Source organism: Cavia porcellus, unplaced genomic scaffold, assembly GCF_034190915.1.
Source record: "Cavia porcellus strain 051 isolate PalLab524CR breed Dunkin Hartley unplaced genomic scaffold, mCavPor4.1 scaffold_6, whole genome shotgun sequence".
Taxonomy (NCBI): Eukaryota; Metazoa; Chordata; class Mammalia; order Rodentia; family Caviidae; genus Cavia; species Cavia porcellus.
In genome coordinates, this window is record NW_026947489.1 from 72,358,996 (window position 1) to 72,383,922 (window position 24,927).

Here is a 24,927-nt window from a genome sequence, read left to right on the forward strand (position 1 = left end):
ATGTGTTTCCAGTACATGAAATTTGTACTCATCTGAGGAAATCAGTGCATATATTTAGTACATTCTGATCATTTTTCCTATTTGTCACACTCCCTCAGAGGGGAAGGAGAAGTTAAAATTATTTTGGATGTGTTATGTATATGTACCAAATATCTACAAGGACGGTAAAAATTATAAGTAGTAAAATGAACTAACCATAATAATAACAGCAACAATAATGGAAATGGAGACGGGAAGAGGGGATTCCCTGAAGTATCACTCTAGGAAAGAAATACTATCTGGGGATGTTGTTTAGTGCTAAACTGCTTATCTAGAATTCATGAGGCCCTTCAATTCAATGCCACAGCAACAAATGAACAGAAAAATATTATTCTTTTATTTTCTTTATTAATTTTGATAACAAAGAAGACTGTATCCAATAGTTCTCTGGATATAATATATATTTCTGCTCTGAAGATTTAAGATTTTCTATTTATCTTTCATTTTTAGCAGTTTTGCAACAATTTGTCTTTATGCAATTTTTAAAATTCCAGTTGAGCTTCCCTATTTTTTTTTGTATCTATGTTTAAGATCTTTCCTCTGTGTTTAAAAATTCTTCAGCGTCATCATTTGAAATATGCTGTCTGCTTTGGTTACTTTCTAATTGCTGGGACCAAACACCGGACATCCACATGTCAAAGGAGTACAGGTTTATTTCAGCTCACAGTTTGCTGAGGCTCCAGACCGTAGTCAGAGGCTCCAAGTCAGGGTGGCATTGCAGAGGGGCACAGTGAAGTAGAAAGAGTCCATGGCAAGGTAGGCAGGAAGCATCCAGCACCAAACAGTGGACTCCCTTTCTTTCCCTGTTATTGCATCTAGGCCACAGGATTTTGGGATGGTACCACATCCAGCAAATGGTTCTCACTGGTCATACTCAGAAGCATAGTTGGGATATTCTAGATGTCACACACCCTTAATCCCTGGATCTAACTAGCTCTAAAATGCTCCACCTAGTAAGCACATGAGGCTTATTAACATGTATCATAACATTAACACACATCAAACAACATTTATTGTGCTTTTGATGTTATTTCTCAAGATGATGGCATGCAATTCTGTATTTGATTATTGGAGTTACTCATTTGGATAATCTCTTTCCTCTCCCTTCCCTCCTACTCCCTCCATTTCTTGGTCCTTGTCTCATTTACAAAAGATCTGTCTCCCTACTTCCTATTGTCTGTCCTCTATTTCATAACTTATGTATGTATTAATTTTTCATGTAAGTAAAACCATGCAATGTTCATCCTTATGCATCTGACTTACTTCACCTAACATTGTAGTCTCAAAATACATCCACTTTCCTTCAAATGAATTGAGTTTATCCTTTTTGTGGCAGAGTAATACTCTATTACAGACAAATACTACATTTTCTGTAGCCATTTACCTGTTGATGGACATGTAAAACTACTACCAAAGTTAAGCTATGATGAATTGTGCTACTATAATAAACATAAGTATGCTTGTACCACTGTAGTATAACATCTTTAAATACTTTGGGAAAATATGTAGAGGGAAATAGCTGGGTTCAAAACTGATATGTAGATTAAATACAATCATCATCACAATCGAAGTACAGCATTCCTCAGAGAAAACCTCAGAGAAAATCATCCTAAAATTTATATGGAACTAGAAGTGATCTAGAATATTAAAATTAAGAAAATCATGAAGCATCAAATTCCTGGATTTCAAGTTATATATAAAAAAGTGATAGCAATTAAAAACAGTGTGCTACTGGCACAAAAATAGACATGTGAATCAGTGAAAGAGAATAGAGGATGCAGAGAAAATCCCAGATATGTTCAGCCATCTGTTTTCAATAGAGGGACTGAAACCACTGCAGAGGAAAGATAACCTTTTAAACAAATGGTGCTGGGAAAATTGGCTATGCACATGCAGCATATTAAAGCTAGACTCTTATTTCTTATTTCTGGCTCTTATATTCAGTAACCCCCTAGGTACTGAATTTATTTCTAGAAAGAAGTATTGCCTTACATCTAGTCTTAGTGGTGTTTAAACACTTCAACAAAAGCCAACAAGATACTTTGTAATCTGAACTTCCCATAATAAATCTAATGCTGTTACCCATCAAGCTATAAAGTGGGAGGTGCATAGTCTCACTCCATAATCATATTGAAATGTTAGAAGACAGAGCTCAAGCAGATCTTGAAGACATAAATTAGATGAGCAAATTATCTAGATGCTCATGGACCATATTTCTTTCATATCACTTTCTCTTAAAATACACATCTAAAACTCATGGGTTGCGTCCTCTTACAAGTTGAAAGAAAAAGGAAAAGCTGGAGCTATTTTATAAATTGTTCTGCATGGTCTGCTCATTTTGATGGTACTTAGTACAGTGTATATTGTTTTGTTAAACTGTTGTTTACCCTGAAAATTATAGAACATATTTGCATGTGTATAGCCTCAGTTCAATTGCCAGCACAATGAAAAGAAGATGTAGAATGCATTTAGGTCTCAGGCAAAAAGCTACTAGCTCTAGTTATTCTCACAGCTAAAATATCTTTCCTTTTAAAAAAGAATTTATGTCAATAAATTAATATTCTTTCAAAAACTGTTACTATTATTATGCTATTAGGCCAAATACCATGAAAGTTATGCCTTTTCTTTCAAAAAATTCCTTAAACCCCATTTAATCATAGTGACATTATCCTAACAAGTTGTATACCTAGTGTTAAAATAATTGAGCATCTAGAAATGATCATAAGGGGATACCTTTAATATATCAAACTTTATCTTCAGCAACGTAACTTGGAGAAAAAATATTTAGTACTTTTATTTGTAAAGAAGAAACTATATGAATTCTACAAGACCTTAGCAGTAAATTGAAAAAGAAGAAATATCCCCCAGCATTGCCTCCATTTAAGGAGAAAAAAAGCATTTTTCAAAGCCAAGCATGACTCCTACTAGGAAAAATAAATTCTAGCAAACTGAATAAAAGTAGCTTCTTCAACCTGTTGAAGAATATCTAAAGGAAAACTGTAGCTAGACTCATCCTTAATGATAAAATATTGAATGTTTTCCCATTAAGGATACGTTTCTTGACCACTTAAATTCAGTACTCTACCATATGGTCTAGGAAGTACAACAAAATGATAAAATGCATTGAATGAATCTAATTTTATAAAACAAGATCTCAGTAAAGAAAACTTTAAAAAATACATTTATAGAATTAATAAAGTTTCAAGTATCCAGGATACAATATTTAAAACATTTATTAGATTTGTACATACCAGCAAATCACTACTATTTAAAAACACATAAAAATGTGAAACTTTAACAATAAATAAAAAATATTTAAGATCTATGTGTTAATATTTACTAAATATTGTTGAAAGATATTAAAAGGGATTACTACAGATAAAGGGTTTACCTGTGTTCATGATTCATTTTTCAAAAAAAAAAATAGATATATTCATCAAACAAGAATGACAGATCTAAGCCATTCAAATCAATGTTTGATGTCTCAAAATTTCATTAACTAAAGCATAAAAAGTTCATCACATAAAGTTACATGGTAGTTAATAATATAGGATGTATCATATCATTTATGAGATTTTATAAATCAAGTAATTTGCACTCTTTTTATTGCTGCCTTCATCTCTTTTTTCCTCAATGTGTAGATGACTGGATTCAGAAAAGGAGTGAAAACTGCATCAGAGAGATGAACAAATATATCCATTTGGGGACTGGGGTGTGGCCATGCATAAACAAAAAGTGTTGGACCAAAGAAAAGAATGACCACAGTGATGTGAGCTGACATTGTGGACAGGGCCTTGGACAAACCACCTGAGGAGCATTTCCAGACAGTGAACAGGATGAAGACATATGAGAAGAGAAAGACACAGAAGGAGCCAACACAGATAAACCCACTATTGGCAGTGACCATGAACTTGCAATTTGTGACCATGCAATTTGTAAGTGTCAGTACAGGCCAGTCTGAAAAGCCGAGGCAGGTCACAGAAAAGATCAGCCATCACATTAGGACCACAGAAGGGTAAATTAATAAGAAAGGCAAGTTGGAACAGTGAGTGAATAATGCCAAGGCCCCAGGCAGCAACTAAAAACAAAATACATATCCCTAACATTTATGGGATCAACATTTTTTGAATCCACAAATAGAAGTGAAATCATGGCGTACTTGCCTTTCTGTGTCTGACTTATAAAAATAAACAAGCCAAAATAATACCCTCATTCAACCTTAATTGCATAAATAAATAGAAATTTCCAATCTCAGTAATGCAAGTTTAATCACTTCTTCATTTCTCTTCCTTTAAACCAAAAGAACAAATGTAAATGTCAGTCCCATGTTTAGAAAGATTAGAAAATACTTATATTGCAAACCACAACGTATGAAGAAAAACTTGTGCATAAAAATTTGGAATAGGAGAAGATTAAATGTCAAAGTACAACACATACAGCTAAGTATCTTGAGCTACTCAGAAAGATCAGCCATCTCATCAGAGATAGGTACAGAGTGAGCAGAAATGAGCTATCTTTACTTGCAATGGAAATACTGGGATGTGTAGACCCTCACTCCACAGAGAGTCAGGAAAAAAAACTTAAATTTTCAGACATAACACTCAGGAATATTAGGCCACATGTAGTGTGTAATGGCAATATAAAAAAGGCAATAGAACGGGTCAGACAGAAATGTCAATTCTCATTACATGATGAGAAAGAAAAAGATAAATCACAAGACACACAGTATTATAAAAATAAATAGGGTTTTACTTCAAACCAGTATCCCTCAAGAGTCTCCTCCACACAAAAGATATTCTACACACAATCTAGAATTCAGACATCTTCTATTGTATATCAATTAACTCCTCCACAATAGGCTTTCACAAATGTCTAGACTATTCAAAGAATCATAGCATTAACATTAGGAGGGTATAGAATGGAACAAGGAGAAATTGATTAAAGGTTCCAAAGTTTCAGTTAGACCAGAAATAAGCTTCAGTGATCTATTTAACTGCTTGATGGCAACAACTATATAAAAAGGAATTGTGTATCTCAATATTCTCAAAAAATTTAATGTTCTCACCATAAAATGTTATAAGTTGGTAATATGATAACTATGTTAATTAGCTTGACTGAAAATTTCTATAGTGTAACTGTATCAAAATACCATATTACTTTCCACAAATATAGAAAACTCTTACTTGTCAATTATGGAAATAAAGCAGGTTGTTCCTTATATGAAAATACTATAGAAAGAGGAAAAAAAGGAATGTGAGACAATGTAGGTAAGTAGCATACACAAATAAAAAGATTACGCCATGAAGAATAAGAAACAGTTTTTCTAAGAATTTTTCATTGTTTTTTCCTCTGGAATGACAGGTAGAAGACAAGAATGAAAGAAATACATGACAGAAAATATGAAGTAATAAAAATTAATTTTGGAAATTCCAAAATGTAACTTAAAAAGAAACCTATGATAACAATGAAGATCATATAAAATCAGGAAAAATTAGGGAGCAAAGAAAATGCTGTTGCTACAGATAGAGCTGTCATGGCAGGCAAATATCCAGAAAAAAGGGGTGCAAATTGTAAGTGTTTTAAAGATGCACATACAATGAATGAAAAAGTTTTATTTCTTAAGGATTCGTATTTGGGGCTGGGGATTTAGCTCAGTGGCATAAGCATCTGCCTTGCAAGCATGTGGCTGTGAGTTCAATCCCTGGTACTGATTAAAAGACAAAAAAGAATTCATATTTGATAAAGAAAAATTCAACAATAATTTTTTCCTAAATGAAAGAAGTATTAAATTTAGGGACTGAGGAACTTATATTCTCCTTAGCAGTGAATGCTGAACCTTTTAGAGACAATTTAAAGCTCACTTAATTATCACAAAGCACCAACACAGCACATAAACCTGAATACTGGAATATCAGCTTAGAAAAACAACATGCATTAACATTTCTTTTCTTAAAAGAAAAGCAACATGTATATTATGGATTTGTACCAATGACCTAGAAAATAAATGTTATAGTAGCCATGTTAAGGCACATGCAGCTGAAATAATCACACTTCTTATACACAAAATAAACAAAGCACCAAAAGCATAACAACCAGAAAATATGATAATCATTGGATTTAGTGAAGAAAACTATTAGAGAATAGATATCACTAATCAAAAAATGAATAGAAGTAGCATAATGGTGAACGTTTTGACACTTATTGTCAAACATTTCTTGAGTTTATGCACAAAGGATGGAGCAGGCACCACAATGGCAGAGTGGTAAGCAGTGAAGCAAAAGCCCCTCTTGAGTGTTGTTTCCAGACACTGGAATACAGCAATGTGAGAAAGATAAGAAGGAGGAAAGTGGGTCTCCTGGACTCAGGAAGGATCTAAAATATGAATTGAAGTCCTTGGAGAAAGTGAAGAGAAATTTCAGTGAAGAATATGGAGGGGAGATAGCCAGCAGTACCTTCTTCTCCCTGAGAAAAGACTCACTGCACAGGAGAATGGCAGTTCAAACCAATGGACATAAGGGGACTGCTGGCAACCCCAGAGGCCTCCACAGAGAAAGGCAGCCATGAAGGGTAACAGTGGATGTGAAGTACTGCACTACCTGGCAGTGAGTGCTGAGGGCTCAGTCACACTGTATAAGAAAACAGTTGACCAGGAGTCATCTTGGAGAGGGGTTGGCTTAGCTCAGAACTGTGAGTGGCTGCTGGCTCCATCTAGTGGCTCCCAAATGGACTCAGGACCATGGAAGGTGTACTGATGGCTGCAGGTTTATTGAGTCTGGTGCAAGCTCACTGAGATTATCCACTATGTTACCAAAAAGCTACTGCTGGCTTTCTGGTATAAATCAACATGGATCAGGGCTTTGTCTCTACATGTTGTCTACCAGTGATAGAAGAGGGAAAACTGAAAATGGCTATTGTCTCTCTGTCTCTGTCTCTGTCTCTGTTTCTCTCTCTCTCTCTCTCTCTCTCTCTCTCTGTGTGTGTGTGTGTCTCTCTCTCTCACTTGTTTATTGTTGTGGTGTTGGTAGTGGTGGTTTTGTTTCTGCTTTTTTTTGTTACTTTCTCCTTCATTGTTTGGCCTAGTATTTATGAGTGTGTAGTAGTTTCTAGCCTCTTTGTGGTTGTTATTCTAGTCTGTTCTTATTATTCTTTCTCTTTCTTTCTAACCTCCTCCACCAGTTTCCCAAAGTTAGTGTGATCCCCCTTTGTCCTCCAGCTTTACTTCTAATCTCTCCCTCTTCTTCAACCTCTTTACCAAGGGTAAATTTAAAATGGGTTTTAGAAGCAAGCACCTCCCCTCCCTGGTAAGTGGTGGTGGTCTGGCAAACTGCAGCCCTTCCGGTGGAGGGGGGAACCAGCAGCAGCTCCTAAGATCCATGCCATATTGGAACTTAGGACACTGGGAAGCCAAGCCAGCATCTCCCCTCCCTGATACATGGTGGCAGTGTGGCAGACTTTGCCCCTTCTAGGGTGAGAACCATCAGCAGCTCCTGAGATCCATGCCATGTTGGAACTTAGCATGCTGTGAAACCAAACAACCAGCCTGCCTCCTTGCTAAGCAATAGTGAACCTACTGATGCTGATGCACAGCCTAGAACCAAATATCCCATTCCCCTATCCTCCTTCTCTTCCCCCACCCCGCTGCTCATTAGCAAATGGGAACCAGAAATCTGAGTGTCTCCTGGGAGGTTTACATAGCAAATAAGGGGGACTTCCTTCTACCATCTCTTTGAAGGCAAATATTTTTATTACTGTTTTGCTCTTTTCTGATTAATGGTACTGCTCTATTCAATATTCTGTTTTAATAAGTTCTATAGTGTTCTATATTTCATCTCATTTTGATATATGTGATTGAAAGAACAAGTATTATAAAGTTAACAAAATATACTGTGATACCTATTACTGTTATCCCGGTAACCTGCTGTAAAGTTCTGTACCAATTTCACTGTACTATCTTAGTTGACTTTATTCTGTCTTGCTCTGTTGTATACTTTCAAAATAAAATTTTAAAAAATGGGTTTTAAATTTTAACCCCTGAGGGTAAATTAACATATTAAGGACTTATACACTGCATATAATTTTCTGGTCTGTTTTAGGTTTTGTTATGTAACTACAAATCCAGTTCATATGGTTAAAGATGGCAAATTAATGGTCACCTGTTTGTGAATGTTTAGGCTGTGATTGGTGCTTCTGCTATTGCTAATGGTATCAAAGTGATATAACTTTTTATCCAAAAGTGACATAATAGCTCTAAACAGCTCTTCTTCATGATATTCCAAGACTGAGATCAACTAAGGCTCATAGAAAATACTGTGGCACAGTGCCACAGGGACTGGCAAACAGGCAACAAGTTCTCATCCCCAACAAATTTTAAATGTAGGATCTTGAAACAGACTCAAAACCCAAAAACCAGCTGCACTTGAAAGATACCTCAGAGAAGTAGTTGTTCCCTAAGAGTTCTAAATACTAGCAATAAAGCTACCACATAGGCAATTTAAAATCATCACCACAAGAATTAAACTAAAAAAAGCAAAGAAAATGAGAAAACACTGAAAAAAGATTCAATTCAAGACTTTTGTTTCACCATCATTAAAAAAATAAAGAATGGAATACATATATAAGAAAGTATGACAGTGAGAAAATATTTGCAAAAAATAAGAAGGGAAAGATCTTAGAAAGATAGGTTTCTTTGCCTTTAACAGTAGAAGAAAACAATGGTTCATTTGAAATGAGATTAATTCTGAATTATTTTTGAAAATAAAGGTAATGATTAGAAGAACAAAGAATAATAAAATCAAGTGATATTGAGTAATAAATAAAGAAAAATCAAGGTTAAATGGTTTAAGGGCATCCACTTTTCCTGTCCCTAAAGATAGTAAAAAAATTAAAGAATGGCATCTATATATAAATCTTCAAAGTTTTAAAACATGCATACAAAACAAAAATCATATAGATAGAACCCTTATGCAATTACTATTAAAAGCATAAAACTAATTCATTCATTTTACTAAATTTCTTTTTGGTTTTTGTTTATTTGTTTTGTTTTGTTTTTATGGTACTCCTGACCTTGCATTTGCTGGGCGAGCTCTTTGCCACTGAGCTATATCCCTGGCCCCAAAATTTCTTGAACACCAAAGAAATATTAATTTTATTGCTGGGAGAAACTACTTGAGACAAGCAGCTTCTAAGGGGGAAAGATTTACTCTGGTCCATGGTTTCAGAGATTTTAGTCCATGGTTGCTTAGTCCTATCACTCTGTGCCAGTGATGAAGCAGAACATCGTGGGAGAGAATACCAGTAGATCAAAGTTCCTCTATCATGGTGACTAGGAATCAGAGGAAAGGGAATAGTAAAGTCCAAGCAGCCTTTTCAAGTGTCACCTCCAGTATTGATTCCTTCTACTAGACCCCAGCTCCTAAAGACTGGCTAGCAACAAAGTCTTTATCACAAGGCCCTTATAGGACAAATAAACCATAGTAACACATAGTGTTGTGCTAGCTGCTTGAAATGTAAAGTACCTTTGTGTCTTGGGGTCTCACAGATAACAGAAAAGACAACTGTAAGTCAAACAGTCACACACACACACACACACACACACACACACACAAATTCAGTAAAACTGCTGTCATAAAATGGCCCTACAATGGAGTAAAAGTAATTACAACAGATTTTATATAAGCAGAAAAGTCAGAGAAGGTTCTCTTTAGGAACTGAAACTTAACAGTGATCTAACAGGTAAGTAAAAATAAATGAGTAGTGGTAGAAGAAGGATTTTCTCCAGCAAGAACAATTTGTGCACTCCCTTAAGGCCAGAGGACACACTGGGAGTTGGACCATGAACCACACTGTAAGAAAGTGAGACTTGACACTTATAAGTATCTGGCTATGATGTATGGAATGGATTTTCAAGACTCCAGACTTACTGAAGGTAAGCCAGTTAGAAAGCAACATGTATAAGAAGACAAGAAATGTGATTACTTCAACTAGGTATAAGAATTTCTGAAATGATAGATTAGGCCTGTATTTTGCTATCTATAGAATTTAATGATGTATTTACTTGGATAGTCATGTACTTCACTCCGTATTTCAAATTTAAGAATTATTCAACTCCACTACAGACACTTTCCAATATTTTTATTGCCTCTCACCCCATTAATGTCCTTCCTTCTTTCTTTTTCAAATATGAGATCAATTAACTTTCCCTCCTTTAATTTGGTTGTATTCACTTGGCAAAATAACAATGCTAGTTAAATTCAACTTTTTGGCTACCAAATCTTTCATCCCTATAGCTAACCATAGCCATTGAAAATATAAATCATGTCAATTGGTCACATTTTCAATTTATATCCACCAATTGCAATGAGTCTTTAATGGTTACTGTCAATAAGCTTATACTTTCTGAACCATTCATTTTTCAATTATATTACTCACTTTCCAGCTGTATTACCAACTTTGCATCACTGAAGTGCAATACCCAATACACACAACCTAAAAGAGGGGAGATTTATTTTGATTTCCTGTTTCAGTGGATTTGGGCAATGGCCAATAAACTCCCAGGCCGAAATGATGTAGTATAAGGACGTGGTGGGAGGAAGCTGTTCATACCATTGTGATCAGGAAACAGAGAAGGAAAAGGGAGAAGCCAAGAACAAGAATACATACTTCCAAATTATGTGTTCTTACAGACCTCTTACCAGATTCCATCACCTCAAAACACATTTTCTGGAGTCTGTGAACTCATCAATTGATAAATCCAGTGAAGAGCATAGCACCCCAATAGTCCAATCAAGTTCCAAATATATATGACTTTTGTGGGAAATTTTAAATTAAACCATAGTACTTGTGTTTATAGACCTCTCATTTCTCCTCTTCTTTATACTAAATCAATTAAGGAAAAAGGTATTTTTATTTTATTTTAAAAAGGATAAAACAGAATAAAACCAATCAAAACAAAGCAGTATAAGTGACACAGAACTTCAAAATATTAAAAAATCAACAATAGTTACTATAATGTCTTTTGTTGTCTTCAAAATAGTCACACATACCTTCACACATAGTAAAAATAAAACAGAACAAAATAGAATAGAAACAATAAAAATAAAACAACAGATGCAATAAAGGACATTAAAACAAGACAATAGCAAATCCCAAATTGCTACCACAATATATCTTGCTATCTTTGAAATAGCTACTCATCTCATCAGATTTAACATACTCAAATAAAACAAAAGGGAATAAAACCCAACCCCCAAAATAATGGAAATGATATGGAACTTCAAAACAAGACCCTAGAGAATCAATAATAGCTACAACCCTGAGAAGAAGATCTCCCTAGATACCACATTGCATGCTACTATCCTCTGAACCCATGATCAGAGCACTGGCCCTAGACCTGCAAGGTCAGTGAAACATCTTAGCACCACAGGCATCCAATTGCATTTCACCTTGATAGCTATCATCACAGCCTGTGTTTTTGCAGGTCAGCCAGTCGTCACTTATCAGGGGGAGGGTGTAGAGAATTGGTACCTTTTGCTTGCCAGCCTGCACACCAAAAGGGACTGGGGTCTGGCTGTTCCCAGACGCCCAGCAACTTGTGCATGGTACTGGTTCCCAGACTGGGCTTGTTTCCTGGTGTAGTCTTGTTCTCTCTCCCCCAGTCTTTGAATGGTGCTGACTCACAGGGTGAGGCTTGAGTCTTGCTGTCCCTGGAAAGATTTTTATACATTCCCACTCAAGGTGTTGTGAAAATTTCAACAAAGGCTGAAATAGAAGTAAAATGTTCTGTATGAACCAATAGCTGCATTCAAATACTTATTTATGATGACAAGTCGTTAGCTGAACTGAAAGTATTAGTAGGTCCGCTGTACTTAGCAGGGCTTTTCTCATGAAAATCATAGGAATATAAAAGAATTATGGAAGAGCAATAGGTCAAAATATAGCATAAAATATATGGCTGGGTAGATGGGAAGACTTATTTTGCTTTAAATTTAGAAATGTATTCTGCAACTCAGGTATCAGGTCCTTAACTGTATGGTGTGAACCAAATGATGTGAACAGACTTGCTTGCACCTCCCAACTAATTGGAATGTGACATTTAACAGTTGGTTTACCAGTTTCCAATTGATGTTACAATTACTAAGAGAGCACACACTAAGCAGCAGAGAACTATACACAGGAACAAAACAGAAATTCCCAGTGACATGTTGCAATTTCAAAACAGAAAATTGTATGGTGCAATGAATCTTGTCTCCAAAGTAGTTGCCTATATCTTCAGACTTTATACTATCAAACAAATCAATTTGAACAAAATTAGTCAAAAATAAGACAGTGAAAGCAATCTCAGGTTTCAAATCAAGTTAACAGGAAATCAAAAATGGTTATCACAATACATCCTGCTATCTTTGGAATAGCTGTCCATACCATCAAATCTAGTACAAGTAGACAAACTGAAACAGAATAAAAATAAACCAAACAGAGCAATGAAAACAATATAGGTTTCAAATCATGATACAAGATTAACAATGGCCACTGCCTTCCCTATTTAAACAATTCCTCATCTTTCACTTTCACAGGTTGCATTGTAAATTTTGTATCCCACTACATCTTTTAGTTTTAAAATTAGAGGCAACCTGCTATTCACCTAAGTGATTCTGAACCTTTTTACCCCTGAGCATGATCTCAAGTTGTACCCATTTATCTACAAGAGCCTCAAGGATTTCTTTCTTTATAGCTGAGTAATTTTCCATTGTATATAACCATTCTGCATCTGATGGACAGGTTACCCCTACTTTATGCAGTTCCCTGTCACATACAGCGTTGTTATCTCATCTTTGACTTTCAGTCTATAAACCCTCTTTCAACTTAATTATATTTCATACATACAGCATCTTGATGGACTCTACCTCCTCATCCACTCTGCCTTTGTTTCTTCCTATTGATGTATTGAGGCTATCCATGTTAGTGATTACAGACAACCTTCTCTGCCTCATCTCTACCATGCTATTTTTCTGCTGTTTCTTGTCTAATTTTCCCCTTCATACCACTGTCTGCCCTGTTCAGTGAGGCCTCTCTGCCACTGTTCCTGAAGCCATGGTCTTCTTTTTAATCTCGCTCTAGAATGTCCTTCAGTATTTTTTGTAGAATTGGGTTGGTGGTCACAAACTTCCCCAGTTCCTCTTTGTCATGGAAGCATCTTGTTTCTGCACTAATTTTGAGAGATAACTTTGCAGAGTACATCAACCTGGGTTGGAGGTTATTTTCTTTCAATGCCTAGAATATTTCACTCCAAGCTCTTCTTGATTTGATGGTTTCTGTTGAGAAGTCTGTCATGATTCTCATGGGTTTTCCTTTGTAGGTGATCTGTTTTCTCTGACAGTTTTTAATATTCTGTCTTGTGTTGAATTTCTGTGATCTTGATTATTATATGTCTGGGTGTAGATCTATTTTGGTTATAGCTGGCTGAAGTTCTGTATGCCTCATTTATCTGAACACCATTTCTTTTTCCTATGCTTTGGAAGTTTTCTTTAATTATTTTTGTAAATAGCCTTGCATTTCATTTGTGTTTACCCCTGCTTCTTCATTCATATTTTTATTATTAAGTTATGGATCTTCTTGTCATCTTTTATCCTTTTTATTATTACTTCCTGGTTCCTTGTTATTTTTAAGAGATCTTTCCTTTTGCAACCACAAGTTGCAAACCTGTCTTCAAGATTTGATAGTCTATCTTTAGTTTCTTTCAAGCAGTTTTACCAGCTTTCATTGAAGTTTTTAATTTTGTGGTAATTTCTTTGAATCTGTTTCATTTATACTAGATTTTTAATATTCTTCATCAAACTTTCCCTCTTTTTTCTATGCCTCTCTATTCTTCCATCTGTGTCTTCTTTAGGGGTGCTAAGCAATTCTTTTATTATGCTTCTTATATCTTCCTTTACTTCTAATAGTATTTCTGTTTTATGTTGTTTTATAGTTTCATGAAGATGTTTCTTTATTTCAGTTGTTGTTACTTCAGAAACTACAACTGTGTGATTCCTGATCTCTTCTGTGTTTACATCTCCTGCAACCAGTAATGCTTAGGTTGGAGGCCAGAGACTGTCTTTTGTTTCTTCCTCTTGTCATGTTCCTGGTTTCTTCCAGAAAAGTGGGTAGTGGGGTTCACGACACTTCCTGTATTGGTTATAATTACTCTGAAACAGAGTAATTGCTCTGAAACAGGCTGGCTGGGTATTTCTGCACTTTGCTGCTTTCCCCAGTCTGCTGGTGACTACTGGAGTGCAAGCAGGGGTGGGAAGGCTGGTCCCTCCCTCTCAAGCCAGTTAACCACAAGGATTATTCACCACATTAGTGAGTGCTGAGTGGGTGGGGTTGGTTAGGAATAGCTTTAGGGAAATCTCGACATTGGCTGTTGGATGGTGCACAATGTTGGGACTCAGTTAAAGCAATTTTCACCAGTCTGGTCTGCATTAGGAGTGGCTGAATAAAGCTGGCTGCAGTTCTGGTTCCAGGTTTATCTTTCCCAACTCCAAATGACTCCCAGCCAGTCACCCAATCCCATGGGAGGACTGAGTACTCCATACTCCCCACCATCCAGTGCAATTCTCTGGTCTGCTGCTCCCCTCTGCCACCACATCTTCCCACTGAGGCTTTGGGAATGCCAGCCATCAGCTTCACTGTGACCTTTTGTCTCTGGGTTCCAATGGTGCTTCTCAAACACTGAGACTGGCTCCAGTGAAAGTGTCACTAGCTCCCGCCTTCTGTTTAAGTTTTTCATTTCTTTTTTATTCTGTCTGTGGGCTTCAGTTCTCACTTTAGTTTCTTCCTGGGTCAAGGGGACATATTTCTTTCATTCTAGTCTTCTCTAGAATGCTATATTCCAGCATCTGTGCTGTTTCTCTCAGAGAGGCTGTTTACTCTGCTGATTGCTGTTCTGCATCTTCTCCTGAATGTTCTGGTTTTCACTTTTTATGAGAAGTGTAACTGTAGCTCAATTTTATCAACTTGATGAACTTTAATTTTCATTCAGCTCAAAATATTTTCTAAATAACTCATGATTTTTTAAAAAATTTTATTTAAAGAAAGACTAAACAAAACAGAAAATACATAGAAATAATTCATACCTTCAGAGAAAAAAATAAACAATAAGAAATCACTAGTTGATGTTTACATATTGTTGTTTTACAAATAGTTGTTCAAGATACAAAAATGGAACATGTAAAGTGGGAATTCAAACACTGAGACTGTAAACAGTACTGTTCCACTGTCCAACAAAAACTTAGTAATATGGTTGTCAATCCTATATACTTAAAAGTACATACAATTATCTATATCTTCATTTATGTTTAGATTAAACAAACTAAAGCAGGTTAAAATCATTCTGAACAAAGAATAATAGTATTGCTGGATTTCACATCATGGCACTCTGGGATCAGCACTGGGTACTGTTGTGTCTTTTAAAAAAATTTATGTTAGGAAAGACTAAACAAAACAGAAAACAGGTAGAAATAATACATAATTTCAAAGAAAAAATTGAACAGTAAGGAATCAAAAGTTGATGATTACAGATTGTCTTCTTACAAATAGTTATTCAAGATACTAAAGTGGAGCATATAAAGTGGGAATTCAAACAGTGAAATTGCAACCAGTTCTGTTCAACTAGCCAACAAAAACTTAGAAATATGGTTATCAATCCTATACACTTATACATGCAGTTATCCATATCTTCTATTATGTTGACATTGAATAAATCCAAGCAGGCTAATATTGCTCTGAACAAAGAATAACACTATTGCTGGGCTTCATATTGTGACACTCCACTATCAGCACTGGGTATTATAGTGTCTCTTTTTCTTCAAAGTATCTGTTCATTTCATCATATGTCACAAGATCAGTTCTCATAAATCATTTATAGATTCTACACATGCATGAGTCTTAACATGCATTTCTATCCTTTCTATATTAGAGGGGAAAACAAAGCAAAGCAAGGCAAAATGAAACATATTCTTATAAACACATGAAGTGAAATATAAGACCATTGTACAAAGAGTTCTACTATGGTTCCGGTGTTGTCTCTTGTTATCTCCAATAGAACTGGCTATATCATCAGACATAGTATAATTGAATATATCAGTACATAACAGTATTGATAAAAACACAATGTTGTATATAGTATAGAACTTCAAAAACTGGCAGTTATCAAATCAGAATGTGTATCATATAGTCTTGTCATCTTCAGTGTAGTTGCCTGTACTCTCAGACTTGATAATATCAACCATATCAGTTTTGAAGAAAATCTTCTCTTCCTCATTTCTGTTATGCTTTTTTTTGCCATCAGTTGTCTATTTATCTTTTTCATTCTGTTTTCTGCTCCATTCATTGAGGCCTCTCTGCCACTGTTCCTAGAATCCTACTACTTTTCTCTCTCTCTAGAATGCCCTGCAGTATTCTCTGTAGTGTTAGATTGGTGGTTGTGAATTTCCCAAGTTCCTCTTTGTCTTGGAAGCATCTTGTTTCTCCATTAATTTCTAGAGACAGTTTAGCAGGGTATATCAATCTGGGATGGAGGTTATTTTCTTTCAGGACTTGGAATGTTTTGCTCCAGGCTTTTGTTGACTTGATGGTCTGTGTCAATAAGTCTGCTGTTATTCTGATGGGCCTTTCTCTTTGGTTATCTGTTTCTTGTCTCTAACAGCTTTTAATATCCTGTTCTTATATTGAATTTCTGGGAGATTGATAATTATATGCTTGGGCATTACTCTGTTTTGGTTGTAGGTGCCTGGAGTTCTGTATGCCTCATGTATCAGAAAATCATTTCCTTTTCCTATGTTTGGGAAATTTTCCTTAATTATTTCTGTGAACAACCTTTGTAGTTCATTTGTTGGTACCCCAGCTCCTTCATTCACATTCTTTATTCTCAAGTTATAGATTCTTTTGTCATTTTCTAGCCTTTGTATTGTTACTGCTTGTTTCCTTGTTAGTTTTAAAAAGCTTTTCCTTTCATGCTCCCACATTGAAAAACTGTCCTCCAGTTTGGATAATATATGCTTAGTTTCTTTCAAGCTGATTTTCCATCTTTCCATAGAGTTTTTAATTTCCTGGTGATCTCTTTGAATCTGCTTCATGTATTCTATTTTTTATATACTTCATCAAATGGTTCTCTCCTTTGTTTGAGTTCTTCCCTTCCTCCATCTGTGTCTGCTCGAGGGGTGCTTAGTATCTCTTTTATTAATTCTCTTATATTTTGCTTCATTTGGCTAAATATTTCACTTTTGAACTCATCTATGAGGTCCTGAATATATCTCTTTATGTCCACTGGTGCTGTGTCTGATATTGCATGTTTGCTGTTCTCATTGTCCTTTGTATTTACCTGTCCTGGGTCAATATTCTCAGTGTTGGGACCTGGGGACTTTTTGTTGTTGCTTTCTCTTCCCAAAATTTTTTTTTTGCTTCTTCCAGGAGTGTAGGGAGCTGAGTGACAGGCACTGCTGCCTAGATGTCTCTCTCTATTTCTCCTATGGGCACTGCGTCTGCCTACATTAACCATGATCCTCTTCTGCTTACGTCACTTATCCGGATGTGATGGTAACCCTGTTGTATTCATCTGTTTAACCTCTTCCTGTCCCAGCTCCCGCCCTTAGCCTATAAAAGGTGTGATTATTTTCTCAATAAACCGGAGGCTTGATTGGGTCACATCATCTTGCCTTCGTCTCTTTTTGTCTCCCCCATGTCTTTTATTTAATCCCCATTTCCCCTCCAGGAGTTCTGAACTTGTTGATCTGCAGGCCAGATCAAGTGGCGCTCAGCGTGGGAGCTCCTGGCACGGAGAAGTTAACGAGGGAGCCGTTCGAGAGACAGCCGGCTTAAACCAAAAGTGAAAGCAAATTGAACCAGAGACCTCGGCCGAGGAATGAGTAGACTGAATCAAGGATTAAAGCTTAAAGCAACAGGACATTAAATCAAGTGCCAAGACCTGCGCAGACGACTACCCGACGTCCTGCCCGAGTCACGGTGAGTGAACGGCAACCCCATTTCCCTTTCCCGACATGGGTCAAGTATTGAGCGAACATGAAGTGTTCATCGGAGGCCTTATAAAGGCATTAAAGACAAGAGAGATAAGGGTTGAAAAAAAAGAATTATTACAGTATTTTCAGTTTATTCATAAGGTTTGCCCTTGGTTCCCCCTAGAGGGTTCTATAGATACCAAGAGGTGGAATACAGTAAGAGATGTTTTAAAAGATTATTATAGAGTTTTCGGTCCAAAAATGGTTCCTGTGACCACCTTTACATATTGGAATTTAATTTCTGAGCTGCTTGCCCAGAGGCATGCAGACCCTCAGGTTGAGGAGACAGTTGCACTGGGTGAGGCTGCCTTGCGCGACTCCCTTAAATCTACCTCAAAACTGTCCTCAGAAAAATCTGAAGCCTCTGATTTCTCAGATGCAGAGAATGATGGCCTGTTAGAGGTCCTTGTACATGGTGATCTGCCACCACTTCCACCTGTTGACATGATCAGCAGGTCCCAGGATGGCAGCCCGCCACTCCCTGTGCCTCCATGGCAAATTGGGGATTCATATAAGCCTTTAGAAACAACCTTAACTCTGAAAAGCTTGCAGCCGCACAGCAGCTGGTGCAGGACCAGTTAGATACAGGCCACATTGTTCCTAGTAATTCCCCTTGGAACACACCTATCTTTGTTATCCGGAAAAGGTCAGGAAAGTGGAGGCTGCTACAAGACCTTAGGGCGATAAATAAGACAATGGTCTTAATGGGGCCCCTACAGCCAGGCCTCCCCTCACCCAGTGCCATTCCTTTAGGATTTTTAAAAATTGTCATAGATCTTAAAGATTGCTTTTTCTCTATTCCTTTACATCCAAAGGACCAAAAGCGTTTTGCCTTCAGTCTCCCATCAATTAATTTTAAAGCCCCTATGCAGAGATTTCAATGGAGGGTTTTGCCACAAGGTATGGCCAACTCCCCCACACTATGCCAGTCTTTTGTAGCCACTGCAATACAGTCAGTCAGAGATCATTGGCCACATATCTATATTATTCACTACATGGACGATATCCTCTTGGCAGGAGATGATCAAAACCAAATCCTAAGGTGCTACCAGGACTTACAGGTTGCCTTACAAGAGGCTGGACTTCAAATAGCCCCTGATAAAGTACAGCTTACTGATCCATATACTTACTTGGGTTTTCAATTATGTGGCACTCAAATACTCTCTTTAAGGCCCCAACTGAGGCTTGATGGCCTCAGAACACTTCATGACTTCCAAAAACTATTGGGAGATATTAATTGGCTCATACCATTTTTAAAACTAACTAAACATGATTTACAGCCCCTTTATGCACTGCTTCGGGGAGACATAGATCCAACTTCCCACCGAGAGCTTACACCTGATGCCAGGAGAGCGCTCAGTAAAGTAGAAGAGGCTATTGCTCAACAAACTGTTTCCTTTATGGACTACAATGAGCCTTTACAGTTTCTCATTTTTAATATAAAGCTTTGCCCCACAGCAGTGTTCTGGCAACAAGCTCCCCTCATGTGGGTCCATTTACCAGTCTCTCCAAAAAGAACACTTTTGCCTTATTTCCAAGCTGTCTCGGACCTAATAATCCAGGGTAGAAAGCAGGGAAAATGTTACTTTGGCAAAGAACCAGACATTATCATTCAACCTTTTACAAAAGACCAAATAGATTGGCTACTTCAGAGTACGGAAGTATGGCCTATTGCCTTAGCTTCCCATTCAGGGACTATTGACAATCATTACCCTCCAAATAAGCTAGTTGACTTTGCTAATCGTCACTCATTTATATTCCCTAAAGTCACAGCTTCACAACCCCTTCCGGGTGCCCTGGTTTTATTCACTGATGGCTCATCCTCCGGAAGGGCTGCTTATGTATCTCAAGACAATGTTTCTACCCTCCAGGCAGATACTTCCTCTGCACAATTAGCAGAGTTAGAAGCTATTCTTGCAGCTTTTGCTGCTTACTCTGACCAACCATTTAATTTGTATACTGACAGTGCTTATCTTGCTCAGTCTGTTCCATTATTAGAGACTGTTGCTACTATATGTCATGCTTCCCCAGCTGCAAATCTGTTCAAACAATTACAATGCTTCATATGGCTTCGCCGTCATAAGTTCTTTATCGGTCATCTGCGAGCTCATTCCAACCTCCCAGGGCCTCTTGCCCAAGGAAATCATTTGGCTGATGTTGCTGTACGAGCACAGGTTTTTATGGCTCAGGACTCCAAGGTGTCTGAGGCCCAACAAGCCCACCAGTTACACCACCTCAATGCTCACACCCTCCGCCTTCTCTACAAAATTACCCGTGAGCAAGCCAGACAAATTGTAAAAAATTGCCCATCTTGTGCTATCCACTCACCTGTTCAACACCTAGGAGTCAATCCTAGAGGTTTAATTCCTAACGCCTTATGGCAAATGGATGTTACCCATTTCAATGAGTTTGGCAATCTAAAATATGTACATGTCATTATTGATACTTATAGTGGCTTCATTTTTGCCACTCTCCAGACTGGAGAAGCTGCTAAACACATTATAGCCCATATGCTGTCAGCCTTCTCAGTTCTGGGATGTCCTCAACAGCTCAAGACCGACAATGGCCCTGGCTATACCAGTACCTCCTTTGCTCAATTTTGTAAAAGCCTTAATATCCTCCACACTACAGGTATACCTTACAATCCTCAGGGACAAGGCATTGTTGAACGTGCGCATCGTTCTCTTAAATTCACCATAGATAAAATAAAAAGGGAGACATGGTACCCCACCCAGGGGTCCCCTAGAAATGTCCTTTCACATGCTCTTTTTATTTTAAATTTTCTGACCCTGGATGCTTCAGGCTGCTCCGCAGCATCTCGGTTTTGGCATACTCAGACTCAAACACGGTTTGCATCTGTTTTATGGAGAGACCCACTAACCAATGTGTGGAATGGCCCTGATCCAGTCCTTATCTGGGGACGAGGTTCAGTGTGTGTTTACTCTCAACAAGATAGAGAAGCTAGATGGCTACCTGAACGCCTCGTAAAGCAAATAGACAGTTCTTCAAAGACCCCATGTAACGCCCAGGAATAATGTTATTTCCTGAGGCACAATCCCCTGTGTTCTCTTACAGGTGACACATCTCCCTGGAGCCTTATGCTGCTTAACCAGCCTTCTTGAGCCACACCACACCCATGGTGGATTTTGACCCCTGCCAAACAGACTGCAACTGCTGACAGCCATGCACAGAACCCCATGACTGCGGAAGAGGCTCTTCTCGGTCTGGAGGAACATACGCCAGCCAAATAGACTGCATCCAGTGTTATTCAAGGCATGCTCCAAGACACAGGAGAATGACTTCATACAGAGACACCAACAAATGACTGTCAACCCCTTCTCCTCGATTTGGGGGGGGAGAGTTTTTCCCTTACCTAATGCCCCTTTTGGGTCCCCTAGCTGACATATTGTTTCTCATTTCTGTGAGTTCTTGTATTTTTCAGAGGATTATGATGTTCATTAATAACCGGATAGACGCATTTATGGCAAAGCCCATTCAGGTACACTATCATCAGCTGGAGTTGGCAGATCAACAAACCTACAGGGAAGGAATTCCCATGAGTGGCCCATATGATGATGCGGCCTGACTGCCCTGGGGCAATGGACAGGCAGTCAGAGACGGGCAACTAGGACATGCATGTTAATTCCAACGGCCACCTAAGACAGGCACAGGACCAACTGCTGTTCTGCAAGCCCATGACGGGTAAGGCCTGGTTGGGTTCATGCAATGAGGTCCTTGACCTAAGACAGACGCTGTCCTCACAGGGCCTGCCATACTCTTAATTAAATAATATAAAAAGGGAGGAGATGTAGGGAGCCGAGTGACAGGCACTGCTGCCTAGATGTCTCTCTCTCTCTCTCCTATGGGCACTGCGTCTGCCTACATTAACCATGATCCTCTTCTGCTTACGTCACTTATCCGGATGTGATGGTAACCCTGTTGTATTCATCTGTTTAACCTCTTCCTGTCCCAGCTCCCGCCCTTAGCCTATAAAAGGTGTGATTATTTTCTCAATAAACCGGAGGCTTGATTGGGTCACATCATCTTGCCTTCGTCTCTTTTTGTCTCCCCCATGTCTTTTATTTAATCCCCATTTCCCCTCCAGGAGTTCTGAACTTGTTGATCTGCAGGCCGGATCACAGGAGGCCCCAGTTTCTTTCTTTGTTGGTTATAATTCTTCTGAAGCATGCTGGCTAGATGACTCTTCCCACTGCCATGTGTTAGTGAGTTGCAGACAGGGACAGTGTATGCTGCCCCCTCCCCTCTGGATCAGTCAAGCTCCTGTGTCCTGCACTGTATTACTTTGTGCCATTTCCCCTCTGGATCAGTCAAACTTCTGAGGCTCCACTGGGTTAGTGTGGTTAGTGTGCGCCACCACTGTAGGGACTTGATTTCAGATAACTTATTGAGTCTCAGCCAGGTCATGTGACCAGGGACTAGCTCACTCCACCAATCCCATTCAGGAAGGAAACAACTATCTGAAGTCACTGCTACCCCTTGTACTTGCCAGTCCTGCCTGGTCCCAGAATGTTGTCCGAGGGAGCCCCCTGTTTATGGAATTGCTCCACTCCCATAATTCACCACAGCTCAATGTAAACACCCTGCCAACTCAGCTCTCCTTTTGGCTCGCTGACCCCTGAATTCAATGTAACTCCGCCTCTGGTGAGTCAAAGCGTTGGGACCTCATACAGCTTGGCAAGTCGTGGTGGAACCTTGGCAAGTCACGGCAGGACCTTGGATGTTTGGCAAGTCCTTAATTTCTTCTTGGGACAAGAGAATTCATCTCCCTCTGTTGGGGCTCCCCATTCTGTATTATGTTGACTTCTAAATTGACTATCTCAGGGAGCCTCTGTAGCTAGTTGTTATCTATCCACCATCTTACAACTCATGATTTTTTTGATCCAAGCATATTTGAAATGTTTAATTTTCAGTTGGAAACTTTCAAATGTTATTTTGCTATTTTTAAATTAACTATATTATTATCATAATTATTTATGATTTCATTTACTTTTACTACACTTCAGTTTAGCAAAATTTGTAGTAGTCTCTAGAATATGATCTTTTCCGAACATTTAACAGTGTTTTTCTATTGTTTTGAGGTATGTTATACTATAAATGATTAATGAATCATACTGGTCAAGAATGCTATATGAGCCTTTTCTGTCTTATTTGTGTGCACTTTTCTATTAATTATGAGAATTGTCAAGTCTCCATATATAAGTGCAGTTTGGTCTGGTTTCTGATATAGATTCTATCAATTTTTACCTCATGTACACATATTCTCATTCCACCTGAAGATTTTATCATTTCAAACAAAAGGTTGCAATTAGTAAGAGAAAGCAGTGAAAGGGGAAGCAGAAAAGTAAAACACACAAAGTCAGGAGATACTAATTACATATGAAGATCTACATTAAATCCATGTGAAAGAAATTTTTCTGGTAGAAAGCTAACAACATCCTCAAAGTCAAAAGTAAAACCTAACAGATTGTACTAAGCTTGAAAACCTTTGATGAAATGGGAATATTATCCAACTCATGCAAAAAAAAGTTGAGACATTACTATTACAAGGAAGAATTATGAATGACAGATTAACAATTAGCAACTTGGTAACAAATGAGATCGATTATCAGTAAATATATAAATAATTTGAAAGATACTAATAAACTAGCCAGATAGAAAAAGGAATCAAAGAGCCCAGGTAGGAAAAATGAATATGACTGCTACATAGTTGTTATAACCAATAATAGAAATTTTGAAGGTTTATTTCTTTAAATCTTCCTTCTACAAGCAGAGAAGCATTCTTAAAGAATACAATAATGTTCATATTATTTGTACTACAAAAATGTCACTAACTCTAAAATGTCACTTATAGGCCACATGATATTCAAGGCAATAAACATTATATTATTTTGAAATCTTTTAAAAAATCAATAACAGTTTGAAAAGTCTCATTACTGCTGCCTTCATCTCTTTGCTCCTCAATGTGTAGATGACTGGATTCAGGAAAGGAGTGATAACTACATCAGAAAGAGGAAGAAACTTGCCCATTTCAGAATTTGGGTGTGGCCATGTATAAACAAAAGTGTTGGACCAATGAAAAGAATGAACACAGTGATGTGAGCTGACCAACTGGACAGGGCCTTGGACAAACCACCTGAGGAGCATTTTCAGACAGTGAACAAGATGAAGACATATTAGATGAGGACACAGAAGGAGCCAACACAGATAAACCCACTATTGGCAGTGACCATAAACTGCAACTTGTAAGTTTCAGTACAAGCCAGTCTGAAAAACTGAGGCAGGTCACAGAAAAAATATCCATCACATTAGGAGCACAGAAGGGTAAATTAATAAGAAAGGCCAGTTGGAACAGTGAGTGAATAATGCCAAAGTCCCAGGCAGCAACTAAAAACAAAATACATATCCATGAGTTCATGATAGTCAGGTAGTTCAGAGGCCTGCAAATGGCCACATATCTATCAAAGGCCATGGCCATAAGCAACACCATCTCCACACCAAAAATCATGTGAACAAAGAAGATCTGAGTGATGAAGCCCCCAAAAGAGGTCTTGTGCTTTCTGAAAAGGTCCTAAATCATCTTGGGGGAAGTGGCAGAGCAGGCTCCCAAGTCAACGAAGAAGAGGCATGTCAGCAGGAAGTACATGGGTGAGTGTAAGTGAGGGTCAGTGGTCAAAGAAAATACAATGAGGATATTTCCAGTCATGCATACCACATAGATCACAGAGGTTAACACCAGGAAGAGGATCTGGATCTCCCAAGAGGGAGTGAGTCTCAGAAACACAATCTTAGACAGCACAGAGTAGTTCCCTTCATCCAT

At 37.9% G+C, this 24,927-nt stretch overlaps 1 pseudogene; it reads right to left on the bottom strand.

Annotated features, from left to right (window-relative positions):
* Window positions 1–3,622: 3,622 nt before the first annotated feature.
* LOC100726556 (olfactory receptor 4F3/4F16/4F29-like) lies at window positions 3,623–24,927 on the bottom strand (annotated as a pseudogene).